Here is a 9,904-nt window from a genome sequence, read left to right as displayed (position 1 = left end):
TAGTCACAATATATTATCCTTTTAAAAAATTGTTTTTTCCTATCTTTCTTTTTTTAAGGGTATGTTCTTTAATATTATACTTTTAACATATTATTGGATTCAATTTGCTAAAATTTTGTTTAGAATTTTACACTTATATGAATGACTATATATTGGCCTGTAATTTTCTTGTAATGTCTTTGATTTTGGTGTCAAGATAATGCTATCTTATAGGATGCAAAGTATTCCATCCTTTTCAATTTTTGGAAGAGTTTGTACATAACTAGTGTTTTTCTTCCTCAGATGTTTGATCAAATTTATTAACAAAGCCATCAGAAACTGGAGTTTACTTTGTGAAGTTTAAATTTAATAGATATAGGGGTATACATTATATCTATTCCTTTTGGACTAAGCTTTACTAGCATTTTTTGGAGAATTTGTCTATTTCTTCTAAGTAGTTAATTTATTGGCTAAAACTTTTCATAATAGTCCCTTAACCTCTTAATATGTGTATAATATGTAGCATTACATAGTACTACCACCTTTCTTATTCCTGACATTACTAATGATATTATCTTTCTCATTCTTGATATTGGTAATTTGTGTGTGTGTGTTATTTTGTTTTTTTTTTTTTTTTTTTTTTTGAGACAGAGTCTCACTCTGTTGCCCTGAGTAGAGTGCTGTGGCATCAGCCTAGCTCACAGCAACCTCAAACTCCTGGGCTCAAGTGATCCTCCCTCCTCAGTCTCCCAGAGTGCTAGGATTACAGGCATGAGCCACCGTGCTTGGCCAGTAATTTGTGTTTTCTGTCTCACCCTCACTCTCTTTTTTCCTGAACAATCTGGCTAAAAGTCTATCAGTGCTATTTTCAAGGACCAGTTTTGAATTTTGTTGCTCTGCTGTTTTCTGCTTTCTCTTTAATTGATTTCTGTGTTGATAATTTATTTTTAAAATTTATTTATTTGTATAAATATAAAGGCTTAAAATATCAAGTGCTGGTGAGGATGTGATGCAAGAGGAATTTTCAAGTGGGAATATAAACTGATAGAACCACATTGGAAAACTGTTCAACAAAATTTACCTACATTTAAGATACATATGTCTATATTCCAGCAATTCCAGGGCTAGGTGTAAACTGTATAGAAATGCCTATATTTGCTTACTGGAGATCCTGCTTCTTATTTTACCTATCAACAACATATCACATATATAAATCAGCATGGCATTAGCTATAATTTATACAATGTTAATTGTCATAGAAATGACTATCATTGTATATGTTTCACATATAAGCACTCTTTTGTCTTGTAATTTTTGGTCAAATTCATTAAGAAACATTACCAAGTTTGCAGCAAACACTAATTTCCAAGGCCATTCAGTTTCAACAATAGTGGGTGAGGGCAGTTCTTATTATGAAAAATTTCAGTCTTGGTTTTTGAGCTCTCTTGGTTAATGAGCCAAAAAAAATATCTCATTAAAGCCTTATCAAGGGAAAGAGGGAGGTGTCAGAGAACAATGGAGCTTATGTGTGTTTATGGGAGTGGGGCAGCACCCCCATTGCTGGAAGATGCTGGCCCCAGCCCCAGGACCCCGGGGCTGACAGTCGCCCTGGACCAAAGCCCCCTCCCCTACTCCACTCCTGCCTCCAGGGACTGAATGTGGGACTGGCTGGTGTCATTCCACTTTGACCTAAAAATTCCCTTCTGTTTGGGTGGCAGAGATAATTCTTGGAAGGCACTTCCATGTCCTCATGTAGAAAAAAGAGCAAATTGGACATCTTGAAAGGTGAGGGTCATCTTTGAGCAAGGGATTCCCGGACTCCTCACCTCCAGGATGAACACTGTGGTGTAGTGACCCTTATTTTATGTGCCCTGGAGATACGAGATTGTCCCTTGGCAGAAGGAGGTGCACACCCAGAGAATGCCGGAGCTTCAAGGGGAAAGGACCCTCTTCCACAGCAGAGAAAAACAGAGGAAAAAGGCATACAGGTGGCCAGTGCTAAGGGACACACCCAGCAAGTAGTGGGCCACTGTCACTGGCCTCGGCAGCTGTTTCTCCTTCAGCCTGAGATAAACACTGTGACCCCATCCCTGTTTGTGACTTCAAGCTCAGGATTTCAATCAATGCATTCCACTAACTCTAAAGTGAAGAACTCTCCATCAGGAAACACAAAGAACCCTAAGTCAAAGTAGGAGGTGATGCTCCATCTCCCTACAATGATCTCCCCATATGCAAACCCCCAGCTGGATCCAAATTCTCCAATCATGGTAAACAGGGGGGTCCAGCCAGCCAATCCCAGCCATACCCTTGTGACTCCAAGAGTGGAGGCCACACCCCCTAAAGCACTACCTAGTTCAAGTGGGAGCATGGGGCTGAGGAATGTGGCTGGAATGGTGCCAAGAGCAAGGGGAAAAAAGAGTGAAGTATTTCTGCTGCCTCTTGATTAGAGAGATCTTGGGACTCCAAATGATGACTCTGACGTTAAAAATATAATTCCCCTGACTACATAAAGTCCCAGGATTCCAAGCACACACCACATTCGATGACCCCATCAAATGTTACAGCCCCCAGATCTTCCACCCACTCCCATGGCCAAACTACTGCCCCAGAGCCCAAACCTGCTCAGAAGACTCCAGCCAAAGTGGTGTATGTGTTTTCTAATGAGATGGTCAATACAGCTGCAGAACCTGCATTGAAGGACCAGATTGAAACTATTATCTCTTTTCACATCCAGAACTTTTCTAATGGCAAGATGGAGAGAAGCACAGCATGGGGAGGGGGGATCTTTGGATAGCAAGTGCACCAGAGCGGGTTTCGGAAATTGAAAGATGGGGTGAGTGGTAGCGGGTAGATGAGATATATTCTTTATTGTCGGACGGATGCAGCAGTGCAGATAGAACATGATGAGCACTTATATATGGCTCAGAACAATAGTGGCAACATGCCAAGTGAAAGTGTGATCACATGGGTTCACACAGCAGGTAACACCTTGGTTACATAAGTGTACTGACTCATGCCTTACTGGAAGGTCAGCTTGCCAGAGGGCCAGGCCAGAAAAAACACTCTTAGTTTGGCCTAAGAAACCTATTGCCTGTACAAGTGAATTTTCCTTACACACAGCCCCTCTGAATACACTGATATCTGTTCCTTGTAATGATCTGAAACCTTTCCCTCAACAGCCCCCAGCTCCAGATAACCAGGACCAGAATTCTTCCCAGAACACCAGACTGCAGCCAACTCCACCCATTCCAGCACCAGCACCCAAGCCTGCCACACCCCCATGTCCCCTGGACCAGGACAGTCCTGGGGTAGGAAGTAAACTGATTCCTTCCGTAGGCAGTCCTGCCAGCTCCACCCCACTGTCCCCAGATTGTACCAGGCCAAACTTGACACTCAGCAATCAAGCAGTAACCCCTGTCTCCCAGGGGAGCACTAGCTTTTCAGCAGAGCCCACAGCCCCTCCACCTCTACCAATGTCCAGTGGCGAGGCCCCCATGCTGGCAGAGAACCCTGATGGTGTATCTCAGGAGCAGCTGGAGCACCAAGAGCACTCCTTACAAACCCTTAGAGATACCTAGCGTATGCTTTTCCCTGATGAGAAAGAATTCACAGGAGCACAAAGTGGAAGACCTCAGCAGAATACTAGGGTATTAGAAGACCCTCTGAAAAAACCAGAAGGGCCAGTATGGGCCATCATGGCTCAATCCCAAAGTCTATATAAGGGCCCTGGGCCCTGGAAAGATGTGGGAGCTCCATTTGGCCCTCAAGGACACAGAGATGTGCCCTTTGCCCCAGATGAAATGGTTTCACCTACTATGAACCCCCAGTCCTGGGCCAATAGGACCTGGCCACTTGGACCATATGACTCCTGAGCAGATAGCATGGCTGAAACTGCAGCAGGAGTTTTATGAAGAGAAGAGGAGGAAGCAGGAACAAGTGGTGATCCAACAGTGTTCCCTCCTAGATATGATGGTCCATCAGCATGGACCTCAGAGAGTGCCTGAGGGCCTCCCCCTCCATATCAGATGACCCCTAGTGAAGGCTGGGCATCTGGGGGCACAGAGACATTTTCTGATGGCATCAACCTGCCACATTCTCTGCCCTGAGGGGCATGGCTCCTCACCCCAACATGCCAGGGAGCCAGATGCACCTCCCTGGATTCACAGGAATGATTAACTCTGAAATGGAGGGGCCAAATGTGCCCAACCCAGCTTCTAGAGCAGGTCTTTCTGGAGTCAGCTGGCCAGATGATGTGCCAAAAATCCCAGATGGTCGAAATTTTCCTCCTGGCCAGAGCGTTTTCAGCGATCCTGGTAGAGAGGAACGCTTCCCACATCCCCAAGGACTGTCTGAAGAGATGTTTCAATAGCAGCTGACAGAGAAACAGCTGGGTTTTCCCCCAGGGATGAGCATAAAAGGTATCAGGCCCAGCATGGAGATAAATAGGATGATTCCAGGTGCCCAGTATCCCATGGAGCCTGGGAATAACTCCATTTTCCCTCGAATACCAGTTGAAGGCCCTCTGAGTCCTTCTAGGGGTGACTTGTCAAAACGAATGACTCTACAGATAGGCCCTGCTTGGGAAATTGAGTTTGGGATGGTTCCTAGTGGGATGAAGGGAGATGTCAACCTAAACGTCAGCATGGGATGAGAGGCTGGGGCAGGCCCTGAGAAGATGAAATTGCGCCCAGGTGGCTCAGATGTGCTGCCTGCTCAGCAGAAGATGGTGCCCCTGCCATTCGGCGAGCACCTTCAGCAGCAGTGTGGCATGGCCCTCGGCCCTTCCTTCCCATGTCTCAGAGTCTAGGCAGCAGCAGTGGCTTGCAGAATCTCAGAGAAACAATTGGGCCCTACCAAAAGACTAACAGCTGGCTTAGTCATATGCCACTGCTACCTCTCAACCCTTCCACCAACCCCAGCAACCTCAACACAACTCCTCCCATTCAGCATGGCCCAGGGCAGAAATTCTTGGATATATCTGTGGCAGACGGCCAGGTGCATTCCCCAGGCATTAACCCTTTGAAATCTCCCACAATGCACCAAGTTCAATCCCCAGTGCTGGGCTTGCCCTCAGGGAACCTCAAGTCCCTTCAGACTCCATCACATCTGGCAGGCATGCTGCCAGGCCCAGCTGCTACTGCTTCCATTGAGTCTCCCTCTGTCTTGGGGTCTGCTGCTGCTTGATCTGTCCACCTCAAGTCTCTATCACTTCTTGCCCCATCACCTGGACCTCTTCTCCAAAACCTCCCCTTCAGAATCCTGGGATCCCTCCAAACCATAAAGCACCCCTCACCATGGCCTCCCCAGCCATGTTGGGAAATGTAGAGTTAGGTGGCCCCCCACCTCCTACAGCCAGCCAGCCTGCCTCTGTGAATAACCCTGGAAATCTTCCCTCTAGCGCACCTTACATCATGCTTTCAGAGCCAACTGTTTCCCAGAACCCACTCTGTATTATGATGTCTCGAATGTCCAAGTTTGCGATGCCAAGTTATACCCCATTATACCATGATGCCATAAAGACTGTGGCCAGCTCAGATGATGACTCCCCTCCAGCTCATTCTCCCAACTTGCCATCAATAAATAATATGCCAGGAATGGGCATTAATACACAGAATCCTCAAATTTCAGGTCCAAACCCCGTGGTTCCAATGTCAATCCTCAGACCAATGGGAATGACCTCCTTATGGGGTCCCAATAGGGCCTGGCTTGATGTCACACAATCTTGTCATGGGACATGTGTCCCAGGAACCATCGATGGTAACTCAAGGATAGATGGGCTTCCCTCAGGGCTTCCCTCCAGTATAGTCTTCCCCACAGCAGATTCCATTCCCTCACAATGGCCCCAGCAAGGATCAGGGAGCTTCCCAGGAGGGATGGTTTTCCCAGGAGAAGGCTCCGTTGGACACTCCAGCAACCTGTCCCAAAGTTCAGCAGATGCAGAATTTCACAAGCCTGGAGGCCCTGGGGGTCCTGACTCCTTCACTGTACTGGGGAACAGCATGCCTTCAGTGTTTACAGACCAAGATCTGTAGGAGCTCATCTGACCTGGAGCCACTGAAATACTTGAGTTTGATCTATCCCTCATTATTCCATCAGAGAAGCCTAGCTGGACACTGCAATATTTCCCTCCAGGGGAAGTTCCAGGCCAGAAACATCCCCAGGGTCCTGGACCTGGGTTTTCGCACATACAGGGGATGATGGGCCAACAAGCTCCCAGAATGGGACTAGCATTATCTGGCATGGGAGGTCCAGGGCCAGTGGGAGCTCTGGACATTCCTCTTGGTACAGCTCCATCCATGCCAGGCCAGGATCCTATCAGACAACCAGTCTTTCTCCAGCAAGACATAATGGGATCTCACCATCAGATGATGTCACGTGCACACCCTACAATGCCTGGCCACTCACCCTGATGAGCAATCCAGCTGCTGCTGTGATTCCTGGCAAGGATTGGAGGCCTGCTGGGCTCTACACCCACTCTGGACCTGTGGGCTCTCTAGGCATGATGATGTCCATGCAGGCAATGATGGGACCCCAATAGAACATCATGATCCCCCCACAGACAGATGAGGCCTAGGGGCATGGCTGCTGATATGGGCGTGGGTGGATTTGCGAAGGACCTGGCAACCCAGGAAATGTGATGTTTTAAACTGCTAAGATTGAATGTGCCAATCCTTGTCAAGATGATATTCCAGGCCCTGAGAGCTGCTTTGAGGGATTTCCAGGAGTATTTACTGTTGGTCATGCAATAGGAGAACAGAGACCTGGGGGCTGCTTTGGGAGAGGAGGAACTCAAGAATGTATGGATTTACCGGAAAACAAATTATTCACTTAGTCAACAGGCTTTTTCTTAAGATTTATTTTTTAAAAATTATTTTTGTGGACTTGGGTATCCCATGATGGCATCTCCTTTTGGGAATCTATAGCTGTGCTCTGAGAATTACCATCAGTCACATGTTGCACTGTTCTCTGTATGTTTAAGTCCTTTGGACTGGCTTCTCCCAGGTTTCTTTTCTGCCTTTTTTTTTTATTTGGGCTTTATTTTCTTTGTATGTGTGTACTGTACTATATTGTAAAGGGATTGTAGCAGAGACTTTAGTCTTAGGGGCAAGAGGAAAATAGGAATGCTGGGCTGTTTACTTTAGGTGGAGAATCCATCTTCAGACCTTTGGACTATTTTCTTTCAACTCCAGTGTATAGAAAAACCAAACTACAACCTCAGAGCAGAGTATTAAAGAAAAGCGCAAAAAAAGGAACTGAGTTCAGCAAGGGGTGGGAGAAGGGGGAATTTTCTTTCTAAAAATAACGAAGCTTAGGACATTTGTTGTTCAGTTCAAGTGCTCTTCAGCACTGTGTGTCTCTCCCAATATACCAACCCAACCGTCACATTTTTCTCTTGTTTTCTCTCTCCCTTTTTGCCCCATCTCCTCTATTAAGTGTGTTTCCTTACTTTGTGCCCCCACTGGTGACCCTCTGCTTCCCTCCTCTCTTTTCCCCTTTGGCAGCTGCAATACATGTGTTGGGGAATTAAATCTAGCACAGCCTCACCTTCCATGCCAGGTGTCCTCCTGGATCTGGGAGTGAAAGGTCAGTCCTTGGGATGGTTTCTGGTCTTCTTTTCCGCTTAGTCTTTCTCTTCCCCAACATAACCTTCCCTGCCCACCTTGTTTTCTGTTCTTTTATTATGAATTACCAAGTGAATTTTATTAATGTGGGAATAGGACAGTTGCTAAAAGGTATCTAGGATTTTGTTTTTGTTTTTGTTTTAAATGTTGTGGTTCCTTCCCTTTCCTCTCCCTCCCATGAGTAAAACATTCGTGTAAACTCCATTTGAACAAATCCACTCACCAGAGCTGTAGTGTCAGAAAAAAAAATATATTGTTCCTTACAAGAAAACCTTATCAATTCTAGCCCATTGAATTGCTGAATGGTATCATAAGGCAAAATATTCAGCTTCTATTTCTGACAAAAATTTGTTGCACTAACTGTGGTTAAGTCTTGGAGCAAAAATACTTCATCGTTGACACTAATAATTCAATAACACATCACATATTTTCCACAAAGTACCTGCTGATGAATAATACAACAAATAACCAGAGGATTTAAACACCTTAATTTTTTACAAACTTTGTAAATTTGTCACATCAAGCTTTTTTCTGCTCCATGCCATCAGTTATTCATCTTAGCAGATTCCACTTCAGGTTGTACTGAATCAGTATTTTCTCATCTTCTAAAAAAAAAATCTTGCCAATAGTTATTCCATGCAGACTGTTCATAGAGGATAATTCTTCACTCACCTCATTTCAAACTCAGCACTGACTCCTCAGATAAACAACTGTGCAGTATCAGAAACATCTGTTGCCTCATCAAACCAAGGAAAACCATGCAAAATCATTTGCCTTTTTATTATTTTGATGTTTTGTAGGTTTAATCTTTATTTTTGTAGATATAATGACTAGAAAAGGGTTTAATCTATTAACGATGAAAAACAGATACTGATTTTTAGGGAAGGACCTGGGGGAGCTGTGCAGTTGTGTTGATAGTATGAGATTTATGGCTTCTTTCCCACATTTTTAAAGTAAACTTTATATTTAAGAAGTTTTAAATTTATAAAAAAAATTACAAAGATAATGCAGAGAGTACATAATGTTTCCATAAACTCACAGCCAATTTCCCCTATTGTTTTTCTAAGACTTTTAGAAGTTTAATGAGAAATTTAAAAAAACTACAAATAGAAGTCCATTTTCTTTAATGTACAAAAAAATATGAGTAGACCCAAAAGTAAATAAACATTATCACATTTGCTTACACCACTATCTAGTTAGTTCTTCATGTTAACTTTACTATTCAAACAATAGAAAGTAGGTGGCAATGTAAAGATCAGGAAGGAGATAAAACCAAAAAACTTTTCTACCACATTTATTCTGTGTACAGCTGTGCTCACAGAGACAGCTTCTTTTACTTCTTCATTGCATAGGAATTCAGTTATATATAAAATTGAACCTGCTCAACAGCTGAGGGAGACTAGAAACAATGGGTCCATAGCCTGGACCTGAATTGTCATACAATTCAAACAATGGTGCAGTTACCAATTTGTAATTTTTAGGGACTACAAACCAGAATTTCTCTTGAAGCTGAACCAGAAACAACTTCTTATGTTCCTTAGACTTTGTAATATGTGCAGGAATATATGGATACTGAGGAGGTTCAAAATTCAGTCTCCATCAGTTACCAATGCAGTCATCAATGACCCAGTCTTGCAGAACTACATCTTGATGACCCAGTATCTCTGTCATTAAGCATTTTAGTCCTTCAGCTTCATCTCCTGGGTTAAGTTCATCACCAGGTAATTTGAAGAAAGTTGTTCCCAGATATAGCAGTAACACATGGGGTAGCCGGTGCTCATGTACAATCAGAACCCCTTCTACGGTACTCCTCATTCCAATTTTATCAAATTCCTCCTTCGTGCACTGAAATATGGCTACAACAGAACTGTCCTTCTCGTAGAGGGGCTCTTTTGTACCAAAAGTATAACTGGTAAGAGGGTGCAGGTTGATGGTGCACTCCAGGTTTGGTCTGCTCGATGTACTTGTTGTCAAACTGACTGACCCCCCGGGGCACCCAGTCTGCGAGCGACTGGGCAGTACTACAGACATGCTGGCGAGCTCGGGCATTGGGGAGCAGAAAGTGGGAGACAGGGCAGACCTTCCTGTGCAGGCAGTGGTTATCTGTGAGCTGCTCAGCAGCCAGCACCCTCCATTACTGGAGAGTGCAAGAGGAGCCAATTATCCCTATTGTTAACATCTGACATTATGGTGCCTTTGTTGCAGTTAGTGAGCAGTTAATCACAGTATTAGAAACCAAAATCTTGGTACTAGGTATGCTCATTGTTACTAGAGTGTCACTGCTTCAAGGCCCGTTTAACTGA

The 9,904-nt window shown here is 44.4% G+C and overlaps 2 pseudogenes; one reads left to right on the top strand and one right to left on the bottom strand.

The window, feature by feature from the left end:
* Positions 1–2,102: 2,102 nt before the first annotated feature.
* On the top strand, positions 2,103–6,625 carry LOC123623417 (annotated as a pseudogene).
* A 2,332-nt stretch (positions 6,626–8,957) lies between these two features.
* Positions 8,958–9,632, bottom strand: LOC123623350 (annotated as a pseudogene).
* Between the last annotated feature and the right edge of the window lie 272 nt (positions 9,633–9,904).

Source organism: Lemur catta, chromosome 18 (assembly GCF_020740605.2).
Source record: "Lemur catta isolate mLemCat1 chromosome 18, mLemCat1.pri, whole genome shotgun sequence".
In the NCBI taxonomy this organism is placed as follows: Eukaryota; Metazoa; Chordata; class Mammalia; order Primates; family Lemuridae; genus Lemur; species Lemur catta.
Note: the sequence above shows the minus strand (reverse complement) of the source record. Positions and strands in the feature narration are given on the sequence as shown.